The 14,329-nt window shown below is 37.9% G+C and overlaps 1 protein-coding gene across 1 annotated transcript in view; it reads left to right on the forward strand.

Annotated features, from left to right (window-relative positions):
- TDRD3 (tudor domain containing 3) overlaps positions 1-14,329 on the forward strand; it is a 269,944-nt gene that overhangs the window by 33,875 nt on the left and 221,740 nt on the right.

Below are 14,329 nucleotides of genomic sequence, written 5' to 3' on the forward strand. Positions count from 1 at the left end.
ATATTCCTTCTGCCCATTTTTCTCTTTCTGGGACTCCCATAATGCCTATTTTAGTGCACTTTATGGTGTCCCAGACATGGCTTAGACTGTTTTTGTTTTTATTAATTCTTTCGTCTTTTTGCTTCTTAGTCTGACTCTTAGTAAGTTTGAAGTTCCCCTATTTACGGAAGTTTGGTTGTCTGTTCTATTTCCCAGGAGACAGACCTCCCTCTCAGAAGTGAGGCCAGCGTGCCTTTGTCCCAGACTGTCCAGTTCTGTAGTTTCTTACGCTCCTTTCATTGTTTTCAGCTGCTTTTTCTTGGAGGACAAATTCTGGATGAAGGGGCATGCTAGAGAGGACTTTGCCTGGTCAGTCTTTTCCAGCTGAAACAAGCCAGAGATCTATGAGAGGGACACAGACTGGCTTTAAATTTCCCTGGGGGAGTATCAGGAAGGGTGTTAAGAGCTTCTGCAATGGCTCCCCAAAGCTGAACTTTCTTTACCTGCCTGGCAGATGCAGCTGTTTAGCAACTGTTTCCCGCAGATCTAAGGAAGTACAAGTGCGCTTAAAGATCCAGTGCAGCTGCCTGTGTCTTAGGTGGGTTGAAACAATGCTGCCACCGTCTTTGTCTGACAGGTTGAAACAGTGGTTGCCCTCAGAGCTGAGTGCCCAGCAGTTTGATTCATTAATCAGAAGCTGTGATCACTGGTCAGCTGTGCCCACTGCTGGTCTTGGGGAACAGGAGTTTTGCATCCATTTCTGTCACCAGTGTGCTAGACTGGATGCTATGGTAGCCTGTCACAATAGTGGGGAATGGGTGACAGTATCTGTCACGAAGAGAGAGCAGTTTGAACAAAATTGTTCTTGACTGTGTCATATCAACCTCTTCCGCCTTTTCTTTACTTTGTCGTATCACCCTCTTTCTCCTATTCTTCCCTGGATGCTGTATAGTGTTCTGGCCTCTGATGTTTTAGAATAGTTGTTTCAGACAGTTTTTGCCTGTATAGTTGTTTTGGCATAAGGATTAAGTCCTGTAGCTTTCTACTCTGCCATCTTCCCATGATCCTCCCAGTCTGATACGTTTTCTTAGTTTCATAAACTTACGTAACTATTACCCCAAATGAGATACAGGACACTTCTGTCGTCCATGAAAGTTCTCTTATAATCTGTTCCTCCCATTGCCCATGCCCCCCAGATTATATTTTTCTGCCTTCATCATGAATTATTTTTTCCTTTAATTGGACATCATAAAAATAGAATCATTTTTGTCTGACTTCTTAGAAGCTTAACATCATGTGCTTGAGATTCATTCATGTTTTGCTTATAGCACCAGTTTGCTCTATTTATTGTTGAGTAGTATTCTGTGTTTGAGTATACTATAGTTTGTTTATCCATTGCCCTATTGATAGATATTTTGAGTTATTTCCATTTTCTGGTTACTATGAATAAAGCTGAAAAAGTTTTGTACAAATATTTTTTGTGAGCATATGTGTTCATTTTATTCCATTGTTTTCCTAAAGTGGTTGTGTCATCAGTCTTTTTTATTATAGCCATTCATGCTAGTGTGAAACGATATCTCATTGTGGTTTTAATGTGAATTTTCTTGGTGGTTATAGATGTTGAGCAGTTTTCATGTGTTGAGCAACCTTTTCATTTGCTATTTGTGTATTTTCCTTTATGAAGCATCTATTTGAGTTTTTTGTCCATTTTTACAAAATTGGGTTGTTGGACTTTTTAATGCTTATTTGTAGAAGTTGTTTATATAGTCTAGTATAAATATTTATGTGTGCCAGCCCTATGACAGATACATGTGCTTTGTATATTTTTTCCAGTTGGTGGCTTTTCTATTTTCTTAATGGTATCTTTTGAGGATTAGAAATTTTTGTTTTGGTGAAGTTCAATTTTATCAGCTATTTTCTTTTATCATTAGTGCCTTTTATGTCCTGTTCAACCATCTTTGTTTATCTTAAGTTTATGAAGATACTCTTTTTTTTTTTTCAGTTTAAACAATATATTTTATTTAACCCAATATATCCAAAATATGATCATTTCCACATGTATTCAATATAAAAAAATATTAGTGATACATTTTACAGTCTTTGATTTGCATTAAATCTTCAAAATCTTGTATATACTTTACACTATAGCACATCTCAATTTGTACCACCTACATTTCAATGCTCAGTAGCCATATTATATCGGCTAGTGGTTACCTTGTTGAATGGTAACCAACACTTGAACTGAGTTCCAACAGCTCCCCCTCCTCTTTCTCCTGCCCCAGGATGTTTAATCTAACCCACTCTGGCCTCCTCAACTAACTGGGTATTATTATTATTTTTTTATTATTTTTTATTTTTATTTTTTTTTTATTAATTAACAGAAAAAAAAAAGAAATTAACCCAACATTTAGAAATCATACCATTCTACATATGCAATCAATAATTCTTAACATCATCACATAGATGCATGATCATCATTTCTTAGTACATTTGCATCGGTTTAGAAGAACTAGCGACACACCAAAGATATAGAATGTTAATATAGAGAAAAGAAATAAAAGTAATAATAATAGTAAAAAAAAAACAAAACAAAAAACAAACAAACAAACAAAAAGAAACAAACAAACAAAGCCTATAGCTCAGATGCAGCTTTATTCAGTGTTTTAACATGATTACTTTGCAATTAGGTATTATTGCGTTGTCCATTTTTGCGTTTTTGTATCTAGTCCTGTTGCACAGTCTGTATCTCTTCAGCTCCAATTACCCAATATCTTACCATGTTTCTACCTCCTGCTGGACTCTGTTACCAATGACCTATTCCAAGTTTATTCTCAAATGTCCGTTCACATCATTGGGACCATACAGTATTTATCCTTTAGTTCTTGGCTAGACTCACTCAGCATAATGTTCTCTAGGTCCATCCATGTTATTACATGCTTCATAAGTTTATCCTGTCTTAAAGCTGCATAATATTCCATCGTATGTATATACCACAGTTTGTTTAGCCATTCTTCTGTTGATGGACATTTTGGCTGTTTCCATCTCTTTGCAATTGTAAATAACGCTGCTATAAACATTGGTGTGCAAATGTCCGTTTGTGTCTTTGCCCTTAAGTCCTTTGAGTAGATACCCAGCAATGGTATTGCTGGGTCATATGGCAATTCTATATTCAGCTTTTTGAGGAACTGCCAAACTGCCTTCCACAGTGGTTGCACCATTTGACATTCCCACCAACAGTGGATAAGTGTGCCTCTTTCTCCGCATCCTCTCCAGCAGTTGTCATTTTCTGTTTTGTTGATAATGGCCATTCTGGTGGGTGTGAGATGATATCTCATTGTGGTTTTGATTTGCATTTCTCTAATGGCCAGGGACATTGAGCACCTCTTCATGTGCCTTTTGGCCATTTGTATTTCCTCTTCTGGTAGGTGTCTGTTCAAGTTTTTTTCCCATTTTGTAATTGGGTTGGCTGTCTTTTTGTTGTTGAGTTGAACAATCTCTTTATAAATTCTGGATACTAGACCTTTATCTGATATGTCATTTCCAAATATTATCTCCCATTGTGTAGGCTGTCTTTCTACTTTCTTGATGAAGTTCTTTGATGCACAAAAGTGTTTAATTTTGAGGAGTTCCCATTTATTTATTTCCTTCTTCAGTGCTCTTGCTTTAGGTTTAAGGTCCATAAAACTGCCTCCAATTGTAAGATCCATAAGATATCTCCCAACATTTTCCTCTGTTTTATGGTCTTAGACCTAATGTTTAGATCTTTGATCCATTTTGAATTAACTTTTGTATAGGGTGTGAGATATGGGTCTTCTTTCATTCTTTTGCATATGGATATCCAGTTCTCTAGGCACCATTTATTGAAGAGACTGTTCTGTCCTAGGTGAGTTGGCTTGACTGCCTTATCAAAGATCAAATGTCCGTAGATGAGAGGGTCTATATCTGAGCACTCTATTTGATTCCATTGGTCGATATATCTATCTTTATGCCAATACCATGCTGTTTTGACCACTGTGGCTTCATAATATGCCTTAAAGTTCGGCAGCGCGAGACCTCCAGCTTCGTTTTTTTTCCTCAAGATGTTTTTGCAATTCGGGGCACCCTGCCCTTCCAGATAAATTTGCTTATTGGTTTTTCTATTTCTGAAAAATAAGTTGTTGGGATTTTGATTGGTATTGCATTGAATCTGTAGATCAATTTAGGTAGGATTGACATCTTAACTATATTTAGTCTTCCAATCCATGAACACGGTATGCCCTTCCATCTATTTAGGTCTTCTGTTATTTCTTTTAGCAGTTTTTTGTAGTTTTATTTATGTAGTTTTTTTGTCTCTTTAGTTAAATTTATTCCTAGGTATTTTATTCTTTTAGTTGCAATTGTAAATGGGATTCGTTTCTTGATTTCCCCCTCAGCTTGTTCATTACTAGTGTATAAAAATGCTACAGATTTTTGAATGTTGATCTTGTAACCTGCTACTTTGCTGTACTCATTTATTAGCTCTAGTAGTTTTGTTGTGGATTTTTCCGGGTTTTCGACGTATAGTATCATATCATCTGCAAACAGTGATAGTTTTACTTCTTCCTTTCCAATTTTGATGCCTTGTATTTCTTTTTCTTGTCTAATTGCTCTGGCTAGAACCTCCAACACAATGTTGAATAATAGTGATGATAGTGGACATCCTTGTCTTGTTCCTGATCTTAGGGAGAAAGTTTTCAATTTTTCCCCATTGAGGATGATATTAGCTGTGGGTTTTTCATATATTCCCTCTATCATTTTAAGGAAGTTCCCTTGCATTCCTATCTTTTGAAGTGTTTTCAACAAGAAAGGATGTTGAATCTTGTCAAATGCCTTCTCTGCATCAATTGAGATGATCATGTCATTTTTCTGCTTTGATTTTTTGATATGGTGTATTACATTAATTGATTTTCTTATGTTGAACCATCCTTGCATACCTGGGATGAATTCTACTTGGTCATGATGTATAATTCTTTTAATGTGTTCTTGGATACGATTTGCTAGAATTTTATTGAGGATTTTTGCATCTATACTCATTAGAGAGATTGGTCTGTAGTTTTCTTTTTTTGTAATATATTTGCCTGGTTTTGTTATGAGGGTGATGTTGGCTTCATAGAATGAATTAGGTAGTTTTCCCTCCACTTTGATTTTTTTGAAGAGTTTGAGGAGAGTTGGTACTAATTCTTTCTGGAATGTTTGATAGAATTCAGATGTGAAGCCGTCTGGTCCTGGACTTTTCTTTTTAGGAAGCTTTTGAATGACTAATTCAATTTCTTTACTTGTGATTGGTTTGTTGAGATCATCTGTTTCTTCTTGAGTCAAAGTTGGTTGTTCATGTCTTTCCAGGAACCCGTCCATTTCCTCTAAATTGTTGTATTTATTAGCGTAAAGTTGTTCATAGTATCCTGTTATTACCTCCTTTATTTCTGTGAGGTCAGTAGTTATGTCTCCTCTTCCATTTCTGATCTTATTTATTTGCATCCTCTCTCTTCTTCTTTTTGTCAATCTTGCTAAGGGCCCATCAATCTTATTGATTTTCTCATAGAACCAACTTCTGGTCTTATTGATTTTCTCTATTGTTTTCATGTTTTCAATTTCATTTATTTCTGCTCTAATCTTTGTTATTTCTTTCCTTTTGCTTGCTTTGGGATTAGTTTGCTGTTCTTTCTCCAGTTCTTCCAAGTGGACAGTTAATTCCTGCATTTTTGCCTTTTCTTCTTTTCTGCTAAAGGCATTTAGGGCAATAAATTTCCCTCTTAGCACTGCCTTTGCTGTGTCCCATAAGTTTTGATATGTTGTGTTTTCATTTTCATTTGCCTCTAGGTATTTACTAATTTCTCTTGCAATTTCTTCTTTGACCCACTTGTTGTTTAAGAGTGTGTTGTTGAGCCTCCACGTATTTGTGAATTTTCTGGCACTCCGCCTATTATTGATTTCCAACTTCATTCCTTTATGATCCGAGAAAGTGTTGTGTATAATTTCAATCTTTTTAAATTTGTTAAGACTTGCTCTGTGACCCAGCATATGGTCTATCTTTGAAAATGATCCATGAGCACTTGAAAAAAAGGTGTATCCTGCTGTTGTGGGATGTAATGTCCTATAAATGTCTGTTAAGTCTAGCTCATTTATAGTAATATTCAGACTCTCTATTTCTTTATTGATCCTCTCTATGTTCTGTCCATTGATGAGAGTGGGGAATTGAAGTCTCCAACTATTATGGTATTTGTGTCTATTTCCCTTTTCAGTGTTTGCAGTGTATTCCTCACGTATTTTGGGGCATTCTGGTTCGGTGCGTAAATATTTATGATTGTTATGTCTTCTTGTTTAATTGTTCCTTTTATTAGTATATAGTGTCCTTCTTTGTCTCTTTTGACTTTTACATTTGAAGTCTAACTTGTTGGATATTAGTATAGCCACTCCTGCTCTTTTCTGGTTGTTATTTGCATGAAATATCTTTTCCCAACCTTTCACTCTCAACCTATGTTTATCTTTGGGTCTAAGATGTGTTTCCTGTAGACAGCATATAGAAGGATCCTGTTTTTTAATCCATTCTGCCAGTCTATGTCTTTTGATTGGGGAATTCAGTCCATTAACATTTAGTGTTATTACTGTTTGGATAATATTTTCCTCTACCATTTTGCCTTTTGTATTACATATATCATATCTGACTTTCCTTCTTTCTACACTCTTCTCCATACCTCTCTCTTCTGTCTTTTCGTTTCTGACTCTAGTGCTCCCTTTAGTATTTCTTGCAGAGCTGGTCTCTTGGTCACAAATTCTCTCAGTGACTTTTTGTCTGAGAATGTTTTAGTTTCTCCCTCATTTTTGAAGGATAATTTTGCTGGATATAGGAGTCTTGGTTGGCAGTTTTTCTCTTTTGTAATTTAAATATATCATCCCACTGTCTTCTAGCCTCCATGGTTTCTGCTGAGAAATCTACACATAGTCTTATTGGGTTTCCCTTGTATGTGATGGATTGCTTCTATCTCGCTGCTTTCAAGATTCTCTCTTTCTCTTTGAACTTTGACATTCTAACTAGTAAGTTTCTTGGAGAACGCCTATTTGGGTCTAATCTCTTTGGGGTGCGCTGCACTTCTTGGATCTGTAACTTTAGGTCTTTCATAAGAGTTGGGAAATTTTCAGTGAAAATTTCTTCCATTAGTTTTTCTCCTCCTTTTCCTTTCTGTTCTCCTTCTGGGACACCCATGACACGTATATTTGTACGGTTCATATTGTCCTTGAGTTTCCTGATACCCTGTTCAAATTTTTCCATTCTTTTCTGGAGAGTTTCTTTTTCTTTTTGGAATTCAGATGTTCCATCCTCCAAATCACTAATTCTATCTTCTGTCTCTTTAAATCTATCATTGTAGGTATCCATTGTTTTTTCCATCTTTTCTACTTTATCCTTCACTTCCATACGCTCTGTAATTTGTTTTTTCAGTTTTTCTATTTCTTCTTTTTGTTCAGCCCATGTCTTCTTCATGTCCTCCCTCAATTTATTGATTTCTTTTTTGAAGAAATTTTCCATTTCTGTTTGTATATTCAGCATTAATTGTTTCAGCTCCTGTATCCTATTTTATCTATTGGTTTGTTACTTTGACTGGGCCATATTTTCAATTTGCTGAGCGTGATCCGTTATCTTCTGCTGGTGTCTGGGCATTTAGTCAGATTTCCCTGGGTGTTGGACCCCACAGGTTGAAAGGTTTTTCTGTGAAATCTCTGGGTTCTGTTTTTCTTATCCTGCCCAGTAGGTGGCGCTCGTGGCACACGTTTGTCTGCGGATTCCACCATAAAAGTTGCTGTGGGTCCTTTAACTTTGGAAAACTCTCACCGTGGGGGAGGTTCGGCAGCCAAAGCGGCTTGGAAGAGTTCCAGCCGGCCTGGAGGTCTGAACGCGGGGAGGGTCGCCAGCTGCTGCAGCCCGGGAGAGCGCCTGACCGAATTTCCTAGTCGGCCCGGGGCGCCAAGAGTGGCGGGAGGGCGCCAGCTGCCGCAGCCCGGGAGATTGCACTGCTCCCAGCCGGACCGGGGAGTCACGTGTTTGGAAGGGACTCCCTGGTCACCGTTCTCCGCGGTCTGGGGATTTCCGACCCAACTCTCTCATTTGGTCCGGGGGGTCTCACGTGGTGGGGGCGCCAGCCAACGCGGCCGGAGGGGACCGCCTGCCCAATTCTGCCAGCTGGCCTGGGAAGGAGGAAGGGAGGGACTCCGGCCGCTTGCCGTCCCGCCCGGGAAAGCCCACGCCCCTTGGCGATCCTACTGGAGCTTGTTCTCCCAGACAGTCAGCTGTTCCAGGATGGGGTACGCCGGCCCTTTGATCTCCGTCATGGCTCCGGGAGCTGCTCTGTATCGTCTCCACTCCCCCAGTAGCTGTTCTGGAGGAGGAAAGGTGAGGGTGGCAAGGCTGTTGAGGCCAGTGGCGGAGGAGCCGGTGAAGGCGGAAGCGGGCACGGTGGTGGTTGGAGAGCCGCCGGAGCAGTAGGAGAAAGGGAAGGATAAGATGGCGGATGGAGCGCCGCCGGAGCAGAAGGGGGAAGAGGGAGTGGAGGGCGGGCTGGCTGGCGGGGCGTGAGCACCGCGCCGGGCCGGCGGACAAAGAGGGAGAGGGGAGCGGGCTGGCTGGCGGGGCGTGAGCGCCGCGCTGGGCCAGCGGACAAAGAGGGAGAGTGAAGATGCTCTCTTATATTCACTTCCAGAAACTTTCAGTTTAGGCATTTGAACAAATTAATTTTTTGTATGTGGAGTGGGAAAGAGGCCATTTCATTTTTAAAAATATGTAAATATTTAGTTGTTTCTGCAACATGTATTAAAAATATTTTTCTTTCCCTCTTGAATTGACTTGCAATTTAGGTTGAAGATTTGTTGATCATATTCTGTCAACCTGTATCTGGAGTCTGTTCTGTTTCATTATTCTGTTTGACTATCAGAATGCCAATACAACATTCTCTTGATTAATGATACTTATAGTAAGTCTTTTTAAATTTAAAAATTAAAAAAAATTAATTTTATTTGCATACATTCCATATCCATCAAACATATACTCCCTCTCCCCCTTCCCTGATAACCTCTAATGTATTTTCTGCTCCTGTGGGTTTAATATTTCTAGACATTTTTAAAAGTGATGTCATACAGTGTTTATTCTTATGTGTCTTTCTTATTTCATTGAGCATAATGTTTCAGTGTTCTTCCACATAGCCACATGTCTCAGAATTTCACTCTTTCTTAAGGCCAGATAATTTTGCATTGAGTGTACAAATCACATTTGTTTATCCATTTGCTGATGGATACTTGGATTGTTTCTACCTTTTGGCTATTGTGAATAATGCTGCAATAAACATTGGTATACAAATAAAATACCCTGTTTTCCTTGTTTTGAGTATGTGCCTGGAAGTGAAATTGACAGTCAAAATGTAATTCTGTTTAACTTTCTGAGAAACTCCTATATTGCGTTCTATCTACAGTGCATTGGCATTCCACCTTCCCCGCTCCTTTTGAACACTTACTTTCCATTTTTTAAAATAATAGCCATCCTTTTGGATGTGAAGTAGTATGTCATTGTGGTCTTTATTTGCATTTTTAAATGCCTGATGATGTTGAACTTCTTTCATATGCATATTGGCCATTTGTATGTTTTGATGTCAGTTAGTGTAAGCCCAATATCCTAGATCTTCTAAATTTCTATGTGAATTTTAGAATCTGCTTGTTTCTTCACAAAAGACTGCTTAGGTTCAATGGGCTAAAGGAAAACATGGATATAGAACTAAAGGAAATCAAGAAGGAAATTGTATGAACAAAAGGAGGAATTAGAAATTTTGGAATTGGAAAGGAACCAGTGCCAGCCAGTTCCATTGTCTGGTTCATCTCTGGATACGCTTCTGTTGGCTCTTATCTCTTGACTGTTGTTTATGTGTTTTTTGCTTTTGGTATGTGTTCTAATTTGAAAGAGCTGCTGGAATGTGATATACCGGAAACAGAATGGCTTTTAACAAGGGTTGCAAGTTTAGAGTTCTAAGGTTCTGAAAATGTCCAAATTAAGTCACTAACAAGAGATTACCTTCACTCAAGAAACGCTGATGAGGTTCTGGTTTCTCTTTCAGTTGAGAAGGGACTTGGGAATGTCTGTTGGCTTTCTCTCCTGGCTTCTTTTTCATGAAGCTCCCCCCACTGCCCCCCTCTCTGGGGGTGTTTTCCTTGTTCATTTCCAAAGGTCTCTGGCTGCATGGGCTCTGTTGGTTCTGGTGGCTTTTGTGGCTCTTTAGGTCTTTCCAAAATGATTTTCCAAAATGGTTCCCTCTTAAAGGCCTCCAGTAAGCAACTTTAATAGGTGGAGACGCATCTCCATGGAAGCCATCTAATCAAAAGTTATCACCTGCAATTGGATGGGTCACATCTCCATGGAAACAATTGAAAGATCTCACCCAGCAGTATTGAATGAGAATTAAAGGACATGGCTTTTCTGGGGTACATAATAGCTTCAAAATGGCGCTGTATATCAAGTCATTTTTTATTGCATACTAGACTTTTTATATAAAAGGATTGTAGAGACTGAAATAAATAATATTCATTCCCTTACCCCTTCTTCTGTAAAGTATCTAGAGTGGTGATTGAGTCACTCCAATCTATGTTTTTTGAGGCTTTTTCATCTGTAGTTTGTTTTAGGTCACTACTGGTTTCAGGTGATTTTTGAGTCACATCTTTCTCTTCAGCAGGGTCTGGTACCTGACCACTGACAGATTCCAGAGATTTGTTCTTGCTTCATGGTTAAGCCACCAGCTTAGAAACTGTGGGAGATCTATTCCTCTCTGTTACTGCCCAACTACTGCATTTATGGTTCATGTTCCCCTTTTTTGTTCCTAGAGAAATCTCCTTCAGCCCTATACCCTGTTTCCTCTGTTATATCTTGAATGCCTTGGAGTCATGTTTCTCAGGTTTCCTAAGAACCTTCATTCAACTTTTTTTATTTTTTGGCTTTTAAAAATGGGAATTTATTAAATTGCAAGTTGACAGTTCTAAGGCCATGGAAGTGTTCAAATTAAGGCAAGCCTATAAAAATGTCCAAATTTAAGGTATCCAGAATGAGATACCTTGGTTAAGAAGGCCAATGACATTTGGGGTTTCTTGCTCAGCTAGAAAGGCACATGGCGACATCTGCTAGCTTTCTCTCCAGGCTTCTTCAGTGGCTTCCCTGGGAGCATTTCCTTTATGCATCTCCAAAGGTCTCTGGCTATGTGGACTCTGTTGGTTCTTTCCAAAATGATTCCCTCTTAAAGGGCTCCAGTAAGCAACCCCACCTTGAATGGGTGGAGATACATCTCCATGGAAACCATCTAATCAAAATTACCACCCCCAACTGGGTGGGTCACATCTCCATGCAACAATAAAAAAGATCCAACCCAGCAATACTGAATGAGGATTAAAGGACATGGCTTTTCTGGGATGTATGACAAATTCAAACCAGCACATCTCTCCTGCTCTGCCCTGTCCTGTCTATAGTAGTTTGAAGCTGAAATCCTGAAATGCTCACAGGATACCTCTCTGATACACTGCCCTGGACTAAGTTTTCTGTAGCTGAAAACTCAAAGTGCCTTTAATGGATTTCTCCCAGCTCTCCTTTCCAGCTTTTGTCATATGGTGGAAAAAGTGGAAGAGTTGGCAGATGGTTGCAGATTTGGTTATTACTGGAGATCCTTTAGATTCTAATCTGTCAAACCAAACTATATGGCTATTAAAAAGTTTGTTAAAAGTCTGGCTTATTTCTAGTGTGGCAGATTCCTCTTCTTTAGGCAGGGATAGAACATCTGTGGGAATCTTCTCTCCTGTGAATAACTTGTCACTTTCTGGAGTTTAGTTCATTTAAATTTCTTTGTGTCCCCACTCTCTGATGGATTTATAAAAACCTACGATTTTGTAGCTTATCCAATTTGCTTTGGTTGTTGTGTTGAGAGCAATGGTCTTTCGCAGCTTTCTCCATCAGAATTAAGTAGAATGCCATGTTACTCTTAATATTTCTAATTTCATAGAGATTTTTCTTAATAGGAAAAAATAAGTAGAATAAATGACTGATGAATCATTCTCTTTATCTTAAATTATTCTTATGATTTACTTAAATATAATTTTTATAAGCTTAAGGTGGAATATTAACTGTGTATTTATAACTAGAAATAGAAAAGGTTAGCTCTTTGTCTTAGAATGTCACTGATCAAAAGTTTTTTTTTTTTAGCAAGTTTTTTGAATATATCCTTTGGTCATTGTGACAATGCACTTTTAAACTGGAAATAACATGGTCATTGTGTTTGTTTGCAAGCTGCCAGAACACGATATACCGGAACTGGAATGACTTTTAAAAAGGGGATTTTAGTAAATTATAAGTTTACAGTTCTAAGCCTATAAAAATGTCTAAACTAAGGTATCCAGGAAAAAACATCTTACTTCAAAGGAAGCTAGTGTGTCAGGAACACCTTTGTCAATGGGGTAGTCATTTGGCTGGCATCTGCTGGTCCTTTGTTCCTGGTTCCATTGCTTTCAGCCTCTGATCCTGTGGGTGGGTTCCTCACTTTGCTTCTCTGGGGCTGGCTTTTATCTATTGGCTTTTCTTGACTCTTTCCAGTTTTGGCTTGCTTAACGTCTCATATTGACATGTGCTGGGTGCCAAGCATCTCCAAACATTCTTGTCTTTTCTCCGCGTGTTGGCATCTATGTCAACTCTGCTGTGGTTTCTGTCAGCTCTCTTTCTGTTGGCTCTGAGGTTTCTATCATTTCTGACTCTCTCCAAAATGTTTCCTCTTTTAAAGGATTCCAGCAAATTAAGACTCACCTGGACTGGGAGGATTTACATCTCCATTTAATCAAAGGTCACACCCACAATTATGTGTGTCACATCTCAGTGAAGATAATCTAATTAAAAGATTCCAACCTACAGTATTGCATCAAGATTAAAAGAAATGGCTGCCCTCACAAGACTGAATCAGGATTAGAACATGACTTTTCTTGGGTACATAATACTTTCAAACTGACACAGTCAGTAGTCCAACCCCTTTACTTTACTAATGGGGAAATATTTTTATTTTCTAGATGACCCTATGAAGTTGCATGTGCTTCTAAGTTATCTGTAGCCATTCTATATTTTCTTTTGTCTTTTAGCAGAGTGCTTTTGTGTTTTTTATTTCCGTTCTTAATTTTTATTCTGGTGGTTATCTTATTTTTTTAGACTTTAATTTGGATTTTAATATGTTTAGAAAGACAGATTGTTTCTCTGTGGTGCTAATTATTTGTTAACTGGATAGCATAAATTGTCTTATGCTTATATTTGATTTAGTGTGTTACATTGGCATTTACTAAAACTGTTGATAATATTGTGAGTCTAGTGGGTTATTTTAAAGTACAAATTAGTTGTCATAAAGAATGTTTCCCTTTAAATTGTTTCTGTAGCACAATTTTTTTTCGTAAGTTTTGAACTTTGATACTCGTTTTTGAGGTATACGATTCTGAAGCAAATAATTTTAATTTCTTTTAATTATGAAAAGAGGATGCTAATTTTAATTTCAGATATATAACAGTAGTTAGGAGTGAATGGCCATGTGTTTTCAGATAGAGAAATATAAAAGTATAAAGTGGAATCCCCCAAATATGGTGGCCCATATTTGGTTCATGTTTTTATAAATGATTGAAAGGTAGAAAATTTCTGAGTGTAGAAAATTTGTAAGTTGCCCAGAGACACTGAGCAAGCTTTTCTAATAGGTAAAGAGCTAAATTCATGAGGTGAAAGCATGGGAGGATCTTTTGATTAGTTCATCTTTGCAGTTAAAAGCTAAATTTAATTAAATGTGCTGTAAAATAAGCACATTTTATTTGTTTTCTTTTTTCTTTTTTTCTTTTTTTTTACATGAGCAGGCACTAGGAATCGACTGGGTCTCTGGCGTGGCAGGCAAGAATTCTGCCTGCTGAGCCACTATCGCACCACCCACATTTTACTTATTTTGAACAAAATACAGGCCCAGTAAAATTTTTTTTGCTTTACTCTTTGCTAATAAATTTTGGCACAGTGGTCTTAGATAACCAGGATCTTCGATAAGTAGGGACTTCTCTACTTTTTACAAAGAACATTATAATAATACTCCATGATTATTCCTTGTATCTGCCATAAATTTGATTATGGGATTTCAAATTTTCTTTCTGTTTTTTTCTGTCTTCACCTGACTCTCTGCAGTTACACTTTATTCCCTTCTGCTTCAAATTTTTTATGCTTTGAAAAGGGATATGATTAGTGGATCAATACTTTAAGAGCCATATTATTTCTAAGGCAAATTAATAGAAAAGCCTTCAACACTTCCTCTGT

This window comes from Tamandua tetradactyla, chromosome 4 (genome assembly GCF_023851605.1).
Source record: "Tamandua tetradactyla isolate mTamTet1 chromosome 4, mTamTet1.pri, whole genome shotgun sequence".
Taxonomy (NCBI): domain Eukaryota; kingdom Metazoa; phylum Chordata; class Mammalia; order Pilosa; family Myrmecophagidae; genus Tamandua; species Tamandua tetradactyla.